Source organism: Nematostella vectensis, chromosome 8 (genome assembly GCF_932526225.1).
Source record: "Nematostella vectensis chromosome 8, jaNemVect1.1, whole genome shotgun sequence".
In the NCBI taxonomy this organism is placed as follows: Eukaryota; Metazoa; Cnidaria; class Anthozoa; order Actiniaria; family Edwardsiidae; genus Nematostella; species Nematostella vectensis.
The window spans coordinates 12,007,027-12,022,747 of record NC_064041.1 but is presented as its reverse complement, the minus strand read 5'-3'; the positions used below and the strand labels follow the sequence as shown (position 1 = coordinate 12,022,747).

Sequence of the window (15,721 nt, the reverse complement as noted above, 5' to 3'; positions counted from 1 at the left end):
GTGTTCACTCGCGGTGTAAACGCGCGACCAATGCGATAATACTGCGCACTTTCTCTCATAGTATTTTACTGCATTGAGAGACATTTCCTATGCGAGTACTAACGCTCTTACAGGCTTTCACAATCCACTGATCTGATCGCTTGTAATATTATGACTCTACTTGAATCTGCTGAACGTTTGCGAACGTTTACGACCGCGATTTTGATTACAATACGGTCGCTGAGTATGCCTGAATTGTCTATAGATCGAGTTGAGAACGCATACAACTGAGGGATTTCTTTAGCTTAGACAATGACCAACCTGCACTAACTTTTTCTTTATAGTTTAGAAAAAAAATGAAAAAGAAATGCCTACAGCACGCGGTATTCCCAGGCGGTCACCCATCCAAGTACTAACCGCGCCCAATCGAGCTTAACTTCGGTGATCGGACGAGAACCGGTGTTTTCTCGATGGTATGGCCGTAGACGAAAGATCTCGGTGATATTTTAGACTTTTATAGCGGTGCGGTGAGAACGTACGCACGCACTAGCGCGGTAAAAATGTCTCATTGCACTCGCAAAGACGCTGTATCAAGCGAATACTGCTCGTACGTGATAGCACTACGTTCATGACTGATCATCACATGTGATCTTAGGAGGCAGAAGGGCCTAAAACCGAGTCCGTCACCCACATGGCGGAGGCCTAGAATGATAAACGCTCCCTGTAGTCCGAGCCAGATTCTGCATCGCTTCTCGGCCTTTTGGCTAAGATCAAGTGTAGTATCTGTTCTTATCAGCTTAATATCTGATACGCTGCTCATTGAGTAGCTCATATATTAAACTGATTTTTGGAAACTGGCTGTGGAATAAGCGGCTTGCTGCGTCCCAGCCACGGGTTGTCTCGGTATTGCACTACCTCCGAGTACGGCCCCCTTCCCTTTCGGGAAGACACATTCAAGCAACACCTCGAGCATCATTTACGTGCTGTTCATGCGAGCTATAGCGGGAGAGATCAATAAGAGACAGGATCGTCATTAAGACGACGGGTCATAATCACCGCGATGCACCGTTCCCACATGGAGGATGAAATCAGCCGGGGACAGTCGGTGTACAGGGACGCCAAATAAACTCATACTTACCTGACGCGGGAGGTTTACCGTGATCACCAAGGCGGTCCTCTCAGGGTGAGGCCCTCTCATTGCACTTCGATTGGGTTGACCCCTGCGATTACCCCAAATGTGGGTAACTCGAGCGTATAATTTCTGGTAGTGGGGACCTGCGTTCGCGCTAGTCCCCGAACAATACGAATCAAGTGTAATCACAACACAATCACAACGAGCGACTCGTGAAGCACGGACTTCACACCGCTTGTAATCAGTCAACTATTGTAAAATTTCTAACTTCTAATAGCGAACAACTTGCTCTCACATTACCGTCATGGTGGGCAGAGGCTTTAGTCGTGTTTGGTCTGCATTCTAGCGGTGTTTTTGCGATGAAACGAGCGAAGGTGAGCTGTGTTTTGATCAGTTGTTGCTAACCGGCGATGAAAGTTCAGTGCGACTGTTTCGTCACTAAAATAGAACAGTGGAATACGCGCGCTGCTTTGCAACCTTCGCGCTTTATTATAGTGAGTGAAAACATGATCTCGAAAAGCATTTATTTGGACAAGGTTTACGCTATGAATGGCATCTCAGCTTGTATGAGATGCTAGCTGAGTAATGTTCGTGTTCACTCGCGGTGTAAACGCGCGACCAATGCGATAATACTGCGCACTTTCTCTCATAGTATTTTACTGCATTGAGAGACATTTCCTATGCGAGTACTAACGCTCTTACAGGCTTTCACAATCCACTGATCTGATCGCTTGTAATATTATGACTCTACTTGAATCTGCTGAACGTTTGCGAACGTTTACGACCGCGATTTTGATTACAATACGGTCGCTGAGTATGCCTGAATTGTCTATAGATCGAGTTGAGAACGCATACAACTGAGGGATTTCTTTAGCTTAGACAATGACCAACCTGCACTAACTTTTTCTTTATAGTTTAGAAAAAAAATGAAAAAGAAATGCCTACAGCACGCGGTATTCCCAGGCGGTCACCCATCCAAGTACTAACCGCGCCCAATCGAGCTTAACTTCGGTGATCGGACGAGAACCGGTGTTTTCTCGATGGTATGGCCGTAGACGAAAGATCTCGGTGATATTTTAGACTTTTATAGCGGTGCGGTGAGAACGTACGCACGCACTAGCGCGGTAAAAATGTCTCATTGCACTCGCAAAGACGCTGTATCAAGCGAATACTGCTCGTACGTGATAGCACTACGTTCATGACTGATCATCACATGTGATCTTAGGAGGCAGAAGGGCCTAAAACCGAGTCCGTCACCCACATGGCGGAGGCCTAGAATGATAAACGCTCCCTGTAGTCCGAGCCAGATTCTGCATCGCTTCTCGGCCTTTTGGCTAAGATCAAGTGTAGTATCTGTTCTTATCAGCTTAATATCTGATACGCTGCTCATTGAGTAGCTCATATATTAAACTGATTTTTGGAAACTGGCTGTGGAATAAGCGGCTTGCTGCGTCCCAGCCACGGGTTGTCTCGGTATTGCACTACCTCCGAGTACGGCCCCCTTCCCTTTCGGGAAGACACATTCAAGCAACACCTCGAGCATCATTTACGTGCTGTTCATGCGAGCTATAGCGGGAGAGATCAATAAGAGACAGGATCGTCATTAAGACGACGGGTCATAATCACCGCGATGCACCGTTCCCACATGGAGGATGAAATCAGCCGGGGACAGTCGGTGTACAGGGACGCCAAATAAACTCATACTTACCTGACGCGGGAGGTTTACCGTGATCACCAAGGCGGTCCTCTCAGGGTGAGGCCCTCTCATTGCACTTCGATTGGGTTGACCCCTGCGATTACCCCAAATGTGGGTAACTCGAGCGTATAATTTCTGGTAGTGGGGACCTGCGTTCGCGCTAGTCCCCGAACAATACGAATCAAGTGTAATCACAACACAATCACAACGAGCGACTCGTGAAGCACGGACTTCACACCGCTTGTAATCAGTCAACTATTGTAAAATTTCTAACTTCTAATAGCGAACAACTTGCTCTCACATTACCGTCATGGTGGGCAGAGGCTTTAGTCGTGTTTGGTCTGCATTCTAGCGGTGTTTTTGCGATGAAACGAGCGAAGGTGAGCTGTGTTTTGATCAGTTGTTGCTAACCGGCGATGAAAGTTCAGTGCGACTGTTTCGTCACTAAAATAGAACAGTGGAATACGCGCGCTGCTTTGCAACCTTCGCGCTTTATTATAGTGAGTGAAAACATGATCTCGAAAAGCATTTATTTGGACAAGGTTTACGCTATGAATGGCATCTCAGCTTGTATGAGATGCTAGCTGAGTAATGTTCGTGTTCACTCGCGGTGTAAACGCGCGACCAATGCGATAATACTGCGCACTTTCTCTCATAGTATTTTACTGCATTGAGAGACATTTCCTATGCGAGTACTAACGCTCTTACAGGCTTTCACAATCCACTGATCTGATCGCTTGTAATATTATGACTCTACTTGAATCTGCTGAACGTTTGCGAACGTTTACGACCGCGATTTTGATTACAATACGGTCGCTGAGTATGCCTGAATTGTCTATAGATCGAGTTGAGAACGCATACAACTGAGGGATTTCTTTAGCTTAGACAATGACCAACCTGCACTAACTTTTTCTTTATAGTTTAGAAAAAAAATGAAAAAGAAATGCCTACAGCACGCGGTATTCCCAGGCGGTCACCCATCCAAGTACTAACCGCGCCCAATCGAGCTTAACTTCGGTGATCGGACGAGAACCGGTGTTTTCTCGATGGTATGGCCGTAGACGAAAGATCTCGGTGATATTTTAGACTTTTATAGCGGTGCGGTGAGAACGTACGCACGCACTAGCGCGGTAAAAATGTCTCATTGCACTCGCAAAGACGCTGTATCAAGCGAATACTGCTCGTACGTGATAGCACTACGTTCATGACTGATCATCACATGTGATCTTAGGAGGCAGAAGGGCCTAAAACCGAGTCCGTCACCCACATGGCGGAGGCCTAGAATGATAAACGCTCCCTGTAGTCCGAGCCAGATTCTGCATCGCTTCTCGGCCTTTTGGCTAAGATCAAGTGTAGTATCTGTTCTTATCAGCTTAATATCTGATACGCTGCTCATTGAGTAGCTCATATATTAAACTGATTTTTGGAAACTGGCTGTGGAATAAGCGGCTTGCTGCGTCCCAGCCACGGGTTGTCTCGGTATTGCACTACCTCCGAGTACGGCCCCCTTCCCTTTCGGGAAGACACATTCAAGCAACACCTCGAGCATCATTTACGTGCTGTTCATGCGAGCTATAGCGGGAGAGATCAATAAGAGACAGGATCGTCATTAAGACGACGGGTCATAATCACCGCGATGCACCGTTCCCACATGGAGGATGAAATCAGCCGGGGACAGTCGGTGTACAGGGACGCCAAATAAACTCATACTTACCTGACGCGGGAGGTTTACCGTGATCACCAAGGCGGTCCTCTCAGGGTGAGGCCCTCTCATTGCACTTCGATTGGGTTGACCCCTGCGATTACCCCAAATGTGGGTAACTCGAGCGTATAATTTCTGGTAGTGGGGACCTGCGTTCGCGCTAGTCCCCGAACAATACGAATCAAGTGTAATCACAACACAATCACAACGAGCGACTCGTGAAGCACGGACTTCACACCGCTTGTAATCAGTCAACTATTGTAAAATTTCTAACTTCTAATAGCGAACAACTTGCTCTCACATTACCGTCATGGTGGGCAGAGGCTTTAGTCGTGTTTGGTCTGCATTCTAGCGGTGTTTTTGCGATGAAACGAGCGAAGGTGAGCTGTGTTTTGATCAGTTGTTGCTAACCGGCGATGAAAGTTCAGTGCGACTGTTTCGTCACTAAAATAGAACAGTGGAATACGCGCGCTGCTTTGCAACCTTCGCGCTTTATTATAGTGAGTGAAAACATGATCTCGAAAAGCATTTATTTGGACAAGGTTTACGCTATGAATGGCATCTCAGCTTGTATGAGATGCTAGCTGAGTAATGTTCGTGTTCACTCGCGGTGTAAACGCGCGACCAATGCGATAATACTGCGCACTTTCTCTCATAGTATTTTACTGCATTGAGAGACATTTCCTATGCGAGTACTAACGCTCTTACAGGCTTTCACAATCCACTGATCTGATCGCTTGTAATATTATGACTCTACTTGAATCTGCTGAACGTTTGCGAACGTTTACGACCGCGATTTTGATTACAATACGGTCGCTGAGTATGCCTGAATTGTCTATAGATCGAGTTGAGAACGCATACAACTGAGGGATTTCTTTAGCTTAGACAATGACCAACCTGCACTAACTTTTTCTTTATAGTTTAGAAAAAAAATGAAAAAGAAATGCCTACAGCACGCGGTATTCCCAGGCGGTCACCCATCCAAGTACTAACCGCGCCCAATCGAGCTTAACTTCGGTGATCGGACGAGAACCGGTGTTTTCTCGATGGTATGGCCGTAGACGAAAGATCTCGGTGATATTTTAGACTTTTATAGCGGTGCGGTGAGAACGTACGCACGCACTAGCGCGGTAAAAATGTCTCATTGCACTCGCAAAGACGCTGTATCAAGCGAATACTGCTCGTACGTGATAGCACTACGTTCATGACTGATCATCACATGTGATCTTAGGAGGCAGAAGGGCCTAAAACCGAGTCCGTCACCCACATGGCGGAGGCCTAGAATGATAAACGCTCCCTGTAGTCCGAGCCAGATTCTGCATCGCTTCTCGGCCTTTTGGCTAAGATCAAGTGTAGTATCTGTTCTTATCAGCTTAATATCTGATACGCTGCTCATTGAGTAGCTCATATATTAAACTGATTTTTGGAAACTGGCTGTGGAATAAGCGGCTTGCTGCGTCCCAGCCACGGGTTGTCTCGGTATTGCACTACCTCCGAGTACGGCCCCCTTCCCTTTCGGGAAGACACATTCAAGCAACACCTCGAGCATCATTTACGTGCTGTTCATGCGAGCTATAGCGGGAGAGATCAATAAGAGACAGGATCGTCATTAAGACGACGGGTCATAATCACCGCGATGCACCGTTCCCACATGGAGGATGAAATCAGCCGGGGACAGTCGGTGTACAGGGACGCCAAATAAACTCATACTTACCTGACGCGGGAGGTTTACCGTGATCACCAAGGCGGTCCTCTCAGGGTGAGGCCCTCTCATTGCACTTCGATTGGGTTGACCCCTGCGATTACCCCAAATGTGGGTAACTCGAGCGTATAATTTCTGGTAGTGGGGACCTGCGTTCGCGCTAGTCCCCGAACAATACGAATCAAGTGTAATCACAACACAATCACAACGAGCGACTCGTGAAGCACGGACTTCACACCGCTTGTAATCAGTCAACTATTGTAAAATTTCTAACTTCTAATAGCGAACAACTTGCTCTCACATTACCGTCATGGTGGGCAGAGGCTTTAGTCGTGTTTGGTCTGCATTCTAGCGGTGTTTTTGCGATGAAACGAGCGAAGGTGAGCTGTGTTTTGATCAGTTGTTGCTAACCGGCGATGAAAGTTCAGTGCGACTGTTTCGTCACTAAAATAGAACAGTGGAATACGCGCGCTGCTTTGCAACCTTCGCGCTTTATTATAGTGAGTGAAAACATGATCTCGAAAAGCATTTATTTGGACAAGGTTTACGCTATGAATGGCATCTCAGCTTGTATGAGATGCTAGCTGAGTAATGTTCGTGTTCACTCGCGGTGTAAACGCGCGACCAATGCGATAATACTGCGCACTTTCTCTCATAGTATTTTACTGCATTGAGAGACATTTCCTATGCGAGTACTAACGCTCTTACAGGCTTTCACAATCCACTGATCTGATCGCTTGTAATATTATGACTCTACTTGAATCTGCTGAACGTTTGCGAACGTTTACGACCGCGATTTTGATTACAATACGGTCGCTGAGTATGCCTGAATTGTCTATAGATCGAGTTGAGAACGCATACAACTGAGGGATTTCTTTAGCTTAGACAATGACCAACCTGCACTAACTTTTTCTTTATAGTTTAGAAAAAAAATGAAAAAGAAATGCCTACAGCACGCGGTATTCCCAGGCGGTCACCCATCCAAGTACTAACCGCGCCCAATCGAGCTTAACATCGGTGATCGGACGAGAACCGGTGTTTTCTCGATGGTATGGCCGTAGACGAAAGATCTCGGTGATATTTTAGACTTTTATAGCGGTGCGGTGAGAACGTACGCACGCACTAGCGCGGTAAAAATGTCTCATTGCACTCGCAAAGACGCTGTATCAAGCGAATACTGCTCGTACGTGATAGCACTACGTTCATGACTGATCATCACATGTGATCTTAGGAGGCAGAAGGGCCTAAAACCGAGTCCGTCACCCACATGGCGGAGGCCTAGAATGATAAACGCTCCCTGTAGTCCGAGCCAGATTCTGCATCGCTTCTCGGCCTTTTGGCTAAGATCAAGTGTAGTATCTGTTCTTATCAGCTTAATATCTGATACGCTGCTCATTGAGTAGCTCATATATTAAACTGATTTTTGGAAACTGGCTGTGGAATAAGCGGCTTGCTGCGTCCCAGCCACGGGTTGTCTCGGTATTGCACTACCTCCGAGTACGGCCCCCTTCCCTTTCGGGAAGACACATTCAAGCAACACCTCGAGCATCATTTACGTGCTGTTCATGCGAGCTATAGCGGGAGAGATCAATAAGAGACAGGATCGTCATTAAGACGACGGGTCATAATCACCGCGATGCACCGTTCCCACATGGAGGATGAAATCAGCCGGGGACAGTCGGTGTACAGGGACGCCAAATAAACTCATACTTACCTGACGCGGGAGGTTTACCGTGATCACCAAGGCGGTCCTCTCAGGGTGAGGCCCTCTCATTGCACTTCGATTGGGTTGACCCCTGCGATTACCCCAAATGTGGGTAACTCGAGCGTATAATTTCTGGTAGTGGGGACCTGCGTTCGCGCTAGTCCCCGAACAATACGAATCAAGTGTAATCACAACACAATCACAACGAGCGACTCGTGAAGCACGGACTTCACACCGCTTGTAATCAGTCAACTATTGTAAAATTTCTAACTTCTAATAGCGAACAACTTGCTCTCACATTACCGTCATGGTGGGCAGAGGCTTTAGTCGTGTTTGGTCTGCATTCTAGCGGTGTTTTTGCGATGAAACGAGCGAAGGTGAGCTGTGTTTTGATCAGTTGTTGCTAACCGGCGATGAAAGTTCAGTGCGACTGTTTCGTCACTAAAATAGAACAGTGGAATACGCGCGCTGCTTTGCAACCTTCGCGCTTTATTATAGTGAGTGAAAACATGATCTCGAAAAGCATTTATTTGGACAAGGTTTACGCTATGAATGGCATCTCAGCTTGTATGAGATGCTAGCTGAGTAATGTTCGTGTTCACTCGCGGTGTAAACGCGCGACCAATGCGATAATACTGCGCACTTTCTCTCATAGTATTTTACTGCATTGAGAGACATTTCCTATGCGAGTACTAACGCTCTTACAGGCTTTCACAATCCACTGATCTGATCGCTTGTAATATTATGACTCTACTTGAATCTGCTGAACGTTTGCGAACGTTTACGACCGCGATTTTGATTACAATACGGTCGCTGAGTATGCCTGAATTGTCTATAGATCGAGTTGAGAACGCATACAACTGAGGGATTTCTTTAGCTTAGACAATGACCAACCTGCACTAACTTTTTCTTTATAGTTTAGAAAAAAAATGAAAAAGAAATGCCTACAGCACGCGGTATTCCCAGGCGGTCACCCATCCAAGTACTAACCGCGCCCAATCGAGCTTAACTTCGGTGATCGGACGAGAACCGGTGTTTTCTCGATGGTATGGCCGTAGACGAAAGATCTCGGTGATATTTTAGACTTTTATAGCGGTGCGGTGAGAACGTACGCACGCACTAGCGCGGTAAAAATGTCTCATTGCACTCGCAAAGACGCTGTATCAAGCGAATACTGCTCGTACGTGATAGCACTACGTTCATGACTGATCATCACATGTGATCTTAGGAGGCAGAAGGGCCTAAAACCGAGTCCGTCACCCACATGGCGGAGGCCTAGAATGATAAACGCTCCCTGTAGTCCGAGCCAGATTCTGCATCGCTTCTCGGCCTTTTGGCTAAGATCAAGTGTAGTATCTGTTCTTATCAGCTTAATATCTGATACGCTGCTCATTGAGTAGCTCATATATTAAACTGATTTTTGGAAACTGGCTGTGGAATAAGCGGCTTGCTGCGTCCCAGCCACGGGTTGTCTCGGTATTGCACTACCTCCGAGTACGGCCCCCTTCCCTTTCGGGAAGACACATTCAAGCAACACCTCGAGCATCATTTACGTGCTGTTCATGCGAGCTATAGCGGGAGAGATCAATAAGAGACAGGATCGTCATTAAGACGACGGGTCATAATCACCGCGATGCACCGTTCCCACATGGAGGATGAAATCAGCCGGGGACAGTCGGTGTACAGGGACGCCAAATAAACTCATACTTACCTGACGCGGGAGGTTTACCGTGATCACCAAGGCGGTCCTCTCAGGGTGAGGCCCTCTCATTGCACTTCGATTGGGTTGACCCCTGCGATTACCCCAAATGTGGGTAACTCGAGCGTATAATTTCTGGTAGTGGGGACCTGCGTTCGCGCTAGTCCCCGAACAATACGAATCAAGTGTAATCACAACACAATCACAACGAGCGACTCGTGAAGCACGGACTTCACACCGCTTGTAATCAGTCAACTATTGTAAAATTTCTAACTTCTAATAGCGAACAACTTGCTCTCACATTACCGTCATGGTGGGCAGAGGCTTTAGTCGTGTTTGGTCTGCATTCTAGCGGTGTTTTTGCGATGAAACGAGCGAAGGTGAGCTGTGTTTTGATCAGTTGTTGCTAACCGGCGATGAAAGTTCAGTGCGACTGTTTCGTCACTAAAATAGAACAGTGGAATACGCGCGCTGCTTTGCAACCTTCGCGCTTTATTATAGTGAGTGAAAACATGATCTCGAAAAGCATTTATTTGGACAAGGTTTACGCTATGAATGGCATCTCAGCTTGTATGAGATGCTAGCTGAGTAATGTTCGTGTTCACTCGCGGTGTAAACGCGCGACCAATGCGATAATACTGCGCACTTTCTCTCATAGTATTTTACTGCATTGAGAGACATTTCCTATGCGAGTACTAACGCTCTTACAGGCTTTCACAATCCACTGATCTGATCGCTTGTAATATTATGACTCTACTTGAATCTGCTGAACGTTTGCGAACGTTTACGACCGCGATTTTGATTACAATACGGTCGCTGAGTATGCCTGAATTGTCTATAGATCGAGTTGAGAACGCATACAACTGAGGGATTTCTTTAGCTTAGACAATGACCAACCTGCACTAACTTTTTCTTTATAGTTTAGAAAAAAAATGAAAAAGAAATGCCTACAGCACGCGGTATTCCCAGGCGGTCACCCATCCAAGTACTAACCGCGCCCAATCGAGCTTAACTTCGGTGATCGGACGAGAACCGGTGTTTTCTCGATGGTATGGCCGTAGACGAAAGATCTCGGTGATATTTTAGACTTTTATAGCGGTGCGGTGAGAACGTACGCACGCACTAGCGCGGTAAAAATGTCTCATTGCACTCGCAAAGACGCTGTATCAAGCGAATACTGCTCGTACGTGATAGCACTACGTTCATGACTGATCATCACATGTGATCTTAGGAGGCAGAAGGGCCTAAAACCGAGTCCGTCACCCACATGGCGGAGGCCTAGAATGATAAACGCTCCCTGTAGTCCGAGCCAGATTCTGCATCGCTTCTCGGCCTTTTGGCTAAGATCAAGTGTAGTATCTGTTCTTATCAGCTTAATATCTGATACGCTGCTCATTGAGTAGCTCATATATTAAACTGATTTTTGGAAACTGGCTGTGGAATAAGCGGCTTGCTGCGTCCCAGCCACGGGTTGTCTCGGTATTGCACTACCTCCGAGTACGGCCCCCTTCCCTTTCGGGAAGACACATTCAAGCAACACCTCGAGCATCATTTACGTGCTGTTCATGCGAGCTATAGCGGGAGAGATCAATAAGAGACAGGATCGTCATTAAGACGACGGGTCATAATCACCGCGATGCACCGTTCCCACATGGAGGATGAAATCAGCCGGGGACAGTCGGTGTACAGGGACGCCAAATAAACTCATACTTACCTGACGCGGGAGGTTTACCGTGATCACCAAGGCGGTCCTCTCAGGGTGAGGCCCTCTCATTGCACTTCGATTGGGTTGACCCCTGCGATTACCCCAAATGTGGGTAACTCGAGCGTATAATTTCTGGTAGTGGGGACCTGCGTTCGCGCTAGTCCCCGAACAATACGAATCAAGTGTAATCACAACACAATCACAACGAGCGACTCGTGAAGCACGGACTTCACACCGCTTGTAATCAGTCAACTATTGTAAAATTTCTAACTTCTAATAGCGAACAACTTGCTCTCACATTACCGTCATGGTGGGCAGAGGCTTTAGTCGTGTTTGGTCTGCATTCTAGCGGTGTTTTTGCGATGAAACGAGCGAAGGTGAGCTGTGTTTTGATCAGTTGTTGCTAACCGGCGATGAAAGTTCAGTGCGACTGTTTCGTCACTAAAATAGAACAGTGGAATACGCGCGCTGCTTTGCAACCTTCGCGCTTTATTATAGTGAGTGAAAACATGATCTCGAAAAGCATTTATTTGGACAAGGTTTACGCTATGAATGGCATCTCAGCTTGTATGAGATGCTAGCTGAGTAATGTTCGTGTTCACTCGCGGTGTAAACGCGCGACCAATGCGATAATACTGCGCACTTTCTCTCATAGTATTTTACTGCATTGAGAGACATTTCCTATGCGAGTACTAACGCTCTTACAGGCTTTCACAATCCACTGATCTGATCGCTTGTAATATTATGACTCTACTTGAATCTGCTGAACGTTTGCGAACGTTTACGACCGCGATTTTGATTACAATACGGTCGCTGAGTATGCCTGAATTGTCTATAGATCGAGTTGAGAACGCATACAACTGAGGGATTTCTTTAGCTTAGACAATGACCAACCTGCACTAACTTTTTCTTTATAGTTTAGAAAAAAAATGAAAAAGAAATGCCTACAGCACGCGGTATTCCCAGGCGGTCACCCATCCAAGTACTAACCGCGCCCAATCGAGCTTAACTTCGGTGATCGGACGAGAACCGGTGTTTTCTCGATGGTATGGCCGTAGACGAAAGATCTCGGTGATATTTTAGACTTTTATAGCGGTGCGGTGAGAACGTACGCACGCACTAGCGCGGTAAAAATGTCTCATTGCACTCGCAAAGACGCTGTATCAAGCGAATACTGCTCGTACGTGATAGCACTACGTTCATGACTGATCATCACATGTGATCTTAGGAGGCAGAAGGGCCTAAAACCGAGTCCGTCACCCACATGGCGGAGGCCTAGAATGATAAACGCTCCCTGTAGTCCGAGCCAGATTCTGCATCGCTTCTCGGCCTTTTGGCTAAGATCAAGTGTAGTATCTGTTCTTATCAGCTTAATATCTGATACGCTGCTCATTGAGTAGCTCATATATTAAACTGATTTTTGGAAACTGGCTGTGGAATAAGCGGCTTGCTGCGTCCCAGCCACGGGTTGTCTCGGTATTGCACTACCTCCGAGTACGGCCCCCTTCCCTTTCGGGAAGACACATTCAAGCAACACCTCGAGCATCATTTACGTGCTGTTCATGCGAGCTATAGCGGGAGAGATCAATAAGAGACAGGATCGTCATTAAGACGACGGGTCATAATCACCGCGATGCACCGTTCCCACATGGAGGATGAAATCAGCCGGGGACAGTCGGTGTACAGGGACGCCAAATAAACTCATACTTACCTGACGCGGGAGGTTTACCGTGATCACCAAGGCGGTCCTCTCAGGGTGAGGCCCTCTCATTGCACTTCGATTGGGTTGACCCCTGCGATTACCCCAAATGTGGGTAACTCGAGCGTATAATTTCTGGTAGTGGGGACCTGCGTTCGCGCTAGTCCCCGAACAATACGAATCAAGTGTAATCACAACACAATCACAACGAGCGACTCGTGAAGCACGGACTTCACACCGCTTGTAATCAGTCAACTATTGTAAAATTTCTAACTTCTAATAGCGAACAACTTGCTCTCACATTACCGTCATGGTGGGCAGAGGCTTTAGTCGTGTTTGGTCTGCATTCTAGCGGTGTTTTTGCGATGAAACGAGCGAAGGTGAGCTGTGTTTTGATCAGTTGTTGCTAACCGGCGATGAAAGTTCAGTGCGACTGTTTCGTCACTAAAATAGAACAGTGGAATACGCGCGCTGCTTTGCAACCTTCGCGCTTTATTATAGTGAGTGAAAACATGATCTCGAAAAGCATTTATTTGGACAAGGTTTACGCTATGAATGGCATCTCAGCTTGTATGAGATGCTAGCTGAGTAATGTTCGTGTTCACTCGCGGTGTAAACGCGCGACCAATGCGATAATACTGCGCACTTTCTCTCATAGTATTTTACTGCATTGAGAGACATTTCCTATGCGAGTACTAACGCTCTTACAGGCTTTCACAATCCACTGATCTGATCGCTTGTAATATTATGACTCTACTTGAATCTGCTGAACGTTTGCGAACGTTTACGACCGCGATTTTGATTACAATACGGTCGCTGAGTATGCCTGAATTGTCTATAGATCGAGTTGAGAACGCATACAACTGAGGGATTTCTTTAGCTTAGACAATGACCAACCTGCACTAACTTTTTCTTTATAGTTTAGAAAAAAAATGAAAAAGAAATGCCTACAGCACGCGGTATTCCCAGGCGGTCACCCATCCAAGTACTAACCGCGCCCAATCGAGCTTAACTTCGGTGATCGGACGAGAACCGGTGTTTTCTCGATGGTATGGCCGTAGACGAAAGATCTCGGTGATATTTTAGACTTTTATAGCGGTGCGGTGAGAACGTACGCACGCACTAGCGCGGTAAAAATGTCTCATTGCACTCGCAAAGACGCTGTATCAAGCGAATACTGCTCGTACGTGATAGCACTACGTTCATGACTGATCATCACATGTGATCTTAGGAGGCAGAAGGGCCTAAAACCGAGTCCGTCACCCACATGGCGGAGGCCTAGAATGATAAACGCTCCCTGTAGTCCGAGCCAGATTCTGCATCGCTTCTCGGCCTTTTGGCTAAGATCAAGTGTAGTATCTGTTCTTATCAGCTTAATATCTGATACGCTGCTCATTGAGTAGCTCATATATTAAACTGATTTTTGGAAACTGGCTGTGGAATAAGCGGCTTGCTGCGTCCCAGCCACGGGTTGTCTCGGTATTGCACTACCTCCGAGTACGGCCCCCTTCCCTTTCGGGAAGACACATTCAAGCAACACCTCGAGCATCATTTACGTGCTGTTCATGCGAGCTATAGCGGGAGAGATCAATAAGAGACAGGATCGTCATTAAGACGACGGGTCATAATCACCGCGATGCACCGTTCCCACATGGAGGATGAAATCAGCCGGGGACAGTCGGTGTACAGGGACGCCAAATAAACTCATACTTACCTGACGCGGGAGGTTTACCGTGATCACCAAGGCGGTCCTCTCAGGGTGAGGCCCTCTCATTGCACTTCGATTGGGTTGACCCCTGCGATTACCCCAAATGTGGGTAACTCGAGCGTATAATTTCTGGTAGTGGGGACCTGCGTTCGCGCTAGTCCCCGAACAATACGAATCAAGTGTAATCACAACACAATCACAACGAGCGACTCGTGAAGCACGGACTTCACACCGCTTGTAATCAGTCAACTATTGTAAAATTTCTAACTTCTAATAGCGAACAACTTGCTCTCACATTACCGTCATGGTGGGCAGAGGCTTTAGTCGTGTTTGGTCTGCATTCTAGCGGTGTTTTTGCGATGAAACGAGCGAAGGTGAGCTGTGTTTTGATCAGTTGTTGCTAACCGGCGATGAAAGTTCAGTGCGACTGTTTCGTCACTAAAATAGAACAGTGGAATACGCGCGCTGCTTTGCAACCTTCGCGCTTTATTATAGTGAGTGAAAACATGATCTCGAAAAGCATTTATTTGGACAAGGTTTACGCTATGAATGGCATCTCAGCTTGTATGAGATGCTAGCTGAGTAATGTTCGTGTTCACTCGCGGTGTAAACGCGCGACCAATGCGATAATACTGCGCACTTTCTCTCATAGTATTTTACTGCATTGAGAGACATTTCCTATGCGAGTACTAACGCTCTTACAGGCTTTCACAATCCACTGATCTGATCGCTTGTAATATTATGACTCTACTTGAATCTGCTGAACGTTTGCGAACGTTTACGACCGCGATTTTGATTACAATACGGTCGCTGAGTATGCCTGAATTGTCTATAGATCGAGTTGAGAACGCATACAACTGAGGGATTTCTTTAGCTTAGACAATGACCAACCTGCACTAACTTTTTCTTTATAGTTTAGAAAAAAAATGAAAAAGAAATGCCTACAGCACGCGGTATTCCCAGGCGGTCACCCATCCAAGTACTAACCGCGCCC

General features: G+C 46.7%; 27 non-coding genes across 27 annotated transcripts; 18 read left to right on the top strand and 9 right to left on the bottom strand.

Moving 5' to 3' along the window:
• Positions 1–347: 347 nt before the first annotated feature.
• Positions 348–466, bottom strand: LOC125570771. The gene has a single exon (XR_007313096.1). It is a non-coding gene; the product is annotated as a 5S ribosomal RNA (ribosomal RNA).
• A 257-nt stretch (positions 467–723) lies between these two features.
• Positions 724–916, top strand: LOC125570574. The gene has a single exon (XR_007312900.1). It is a non-coding gene; the product is annotated as a U2 spliceosomal RNA (small nuclear RNA).
• A 193-nt stretch (positions 917–1,109) lies between these two features.
• LOC125571168 lies at positions 1,110–1,275 on the top strand. The gene has a single exon (XR_007313481.1). It is a non-coding gene; the product is annotated as a U1 spliceosomal RNA (small nuclear RNA).
• A 774-nt stretch (positions 1,276–2,049) lies between these two features.
• On the bottom strand, positions 2,050–2,168 carry LOC125570760. Its single transcript, XR_007313085.1, has one exon. It is a non-coding gene; the product is annotated as a 5S ribosomal RNA (ribosomal RNA).
• A 257-nt stretch (positions 2,169–2,425) lies between these two features.
• On the top strand, positions 2,426–2,618 carry LOC125570572. The gene has a single exon (XR_007312898.1). It is a non-coding gene; the product is annotated as a U2 spliceosomal RNA (small nuclear RNA).
• A 193-nt stretch (positions 2,619–2,811) lies between these two features.
• Positions 2,812–2,977, top strand: LOC125571167. Its single transcript, XR_007313480.1, has one exon. It is a non-coding gene; the product is annotated as a U1 spliceosomal RNA (small nuclear RNA).
• A 774-nt stretch (positions 2,978–3,751) lies between these two features.
• On the bottom strand, positions 3,752–3,870 carry LOC125570749. The gene has a single exon (XR_007313074.1). It is a non-coding gene; the product is annotated as a 5S ribosomal RNA (ribosomal RNA).
• A 257-nt stretch (positions 3,871–4,127) lies between these two features.
• On the top strand, positions 4,128–4,320 carry LOC125570571. Its single transcript, XR_007312897.1, has one exon. It is a non-coding gene; the product is annotated as a U2 spliceosomal RNA (small nuclear RNA).
• A 193-nt stretch (positions 4,321–4,513) lies between these two features.
• LOC125571166 lies at positions 4,514–4,679 on the top strand. The gene has a single exon (XR_007313479.1). It is a non-coding gene; the product is annotated as a U1 spliceosomal RNA (small nuclear RNA).
• A 774-nt stretch (positions 4,680–5,453) lies between these two features.
• Positions 5,454–5,572, bottom strand: LOC125570739. Its single transcript, XR_007313064.1, has one exon. It is a non-coding gene; the product is annotated as a 5S ribosomal RNA (ribosomal RNA).
• Positions 5,573–5,829: 257 nt separating this feature from the next.
• On the top strand, positions 5,830–6,022 carry LOC125570570. The gene has a single exon (XR_007312896.1). It is a non-coding gene; the product is annotated as a U2 spliceosomal RNA (small nuclear RNA).
• A 193-nt stretch (positions 6,023–6,215) lies between these two features.
• LOC125571165 lies at positions 6,216–6,381 on the top strand. The gene has a single exon (XR_007313478.1). It is a non-coding gene; the product is annotated as a U1 spliceosomal RNA (small nuclear RNA).
• Positions 6,382–7,155: 774 nt separating this feature from the next.
• LOC125571066 lies at positions 7,156–7,274 on the bottom strand. The gene has a single exon (XR_007313378.1). It is a non-coding gene; the product is annotated as a 5S ribosomal RNA (ribosomal RNA).
• A 257-nt stretch (positions 7,275–7,531) lies between these two features.
• Positions 7,532–7,724, top strand: LOC125570569. The gene has a single exon (XR_007312895.1). It is a non-coding gene; the product is annotated as a U2 spliceosomal RNA (small nuclear RNA).
• A 193-nt stretch (positions 7,725–7,917) lies between these two features.
• On the top strand, positions 7,918–8,083 carry LOC125571163. The gene has a single exon (XR_007313476.1). It is a non-coding gene; the product is annotated as a U1 spliceosomal RNA (small nuclear RNA).
• A 774-nt stretch (positions 8,084–8,857) lies between these two features.
• On the bottom strand, positions 8,858–8,976 carry LOC125570728. Its single transcript, XR_007313053.1, has one exon. It is a non-coding gene; the product is annotated as a 5S ribosomal RNA (ribosomal RNA).
• Positions 8,977–9,233: 257 nt separating this feature from the next.
• Positions 9,234–9,426, top strand: LOC125570568. Its single transcript, XR_007312894.1, has one exon. It is a non-coding gene; the product is annotated as a U2 spliceosomal RNA (small nuclear RNA).
• A 193-nt stretch (positions 9,427–9,619) lies between these two features.
• Positions 9,620–9,785, top strand: LOC125571162. Its single transcript, XR_007313475.1, has one exon. It is a non-coding gene; the product is annotated as a U1 spliceosomal RNA (small nuclear RNA).
• A 774-nt stretch (positions 9,786–10,559) lies between these two features.
• On the bottom strand, positions 10,560–10,678 carry LOC125570717. The gene has a single exon (XR_007313042.1). It is a non-coding gene; the product is annotated as a 5S ribosomal RNA (ribosomal RNA).
• A 257-nt stretch (positions 10,679–10,935) lies between these two features.
• Positions 10,936–11,128, top strand: LOC125570567. The gene has a single exon (XR_007312893.1). It is a non-coding gene; the product is annotated as a U2 spliceosomal RNA (small nuclear RNA).
• A 193-nt stretch (positions 11,129–11,321) lies between these two features.
• Positions 11,322–11,487, top strand: LOC125571161. Its single transcript, XR_007313474.1, has one exon. It is a non-coding gene; the product is annotated as a U1 spliceosomal RNA (small nuclear RNA).
• A 774-nt stretch (positions 11,488–12,261) lies between these two features.
• Positions 12,262–12,380, bottom strand: LOC125570706. Its single transcript, XR_007313031.1, has one exon. It is a non-coding gene; the product is annotated as a 5S ribosomal RNA (ribosomal RNA).
• A 257-nt stretch (positions 12,381–12,637) lies between these two features.
• Positions 12,638–12,830, top strand: LOC125570566. The gene has a single exon (XR_007312892.1). It is a non-coding gene; the product is annotated as a U2 spliceosomal RNA (small nuclear RNA).
• A 193-nt stretch (positions 12,831–13,023) lies between these two features.
• On the top strand, positions 13,024–13,189 carry LOC125571160. Its single transcript, XR_007313473.1, has one exon. It is a non-coding gene; the product is annotated as a U1 spliceosomal RNA (small nuclear RNA).
• A 774-nt stretch (positions 13,190–13,963) lies between these two features.
• Positions 13,964–14,082, bottom strand: LOC116620122. The gene has a single exon (XR_004297025.1). It is a non-coding gene; the product is annotated as a 5S ribosomal RNA (ribosomal RNA).
• A 257-nt stretch (positions 14,083–14,339) lies between these two features.
• On the top strand, positions 14,340–14,532 carry LOC116620109. Its single transcript, XR_004297008.1, has one exon. It is a non-coding gene; the product is annotated as a U2 spliceosomal RNA (small nuclear RNA).
• Positions 14,533–14,725: 193 nt separating this feature from the next.
• On the top strand, positions 14,726–14,891 carry LOC116620107. The gene has a single exon (XR_007313472.1). It is a non-coding gene; the product is annotated as a U1 spliceosomal RNA (small nuclear RNA).
• Positions 14,892–15,721: the final 830 nt, after the last annotated feature.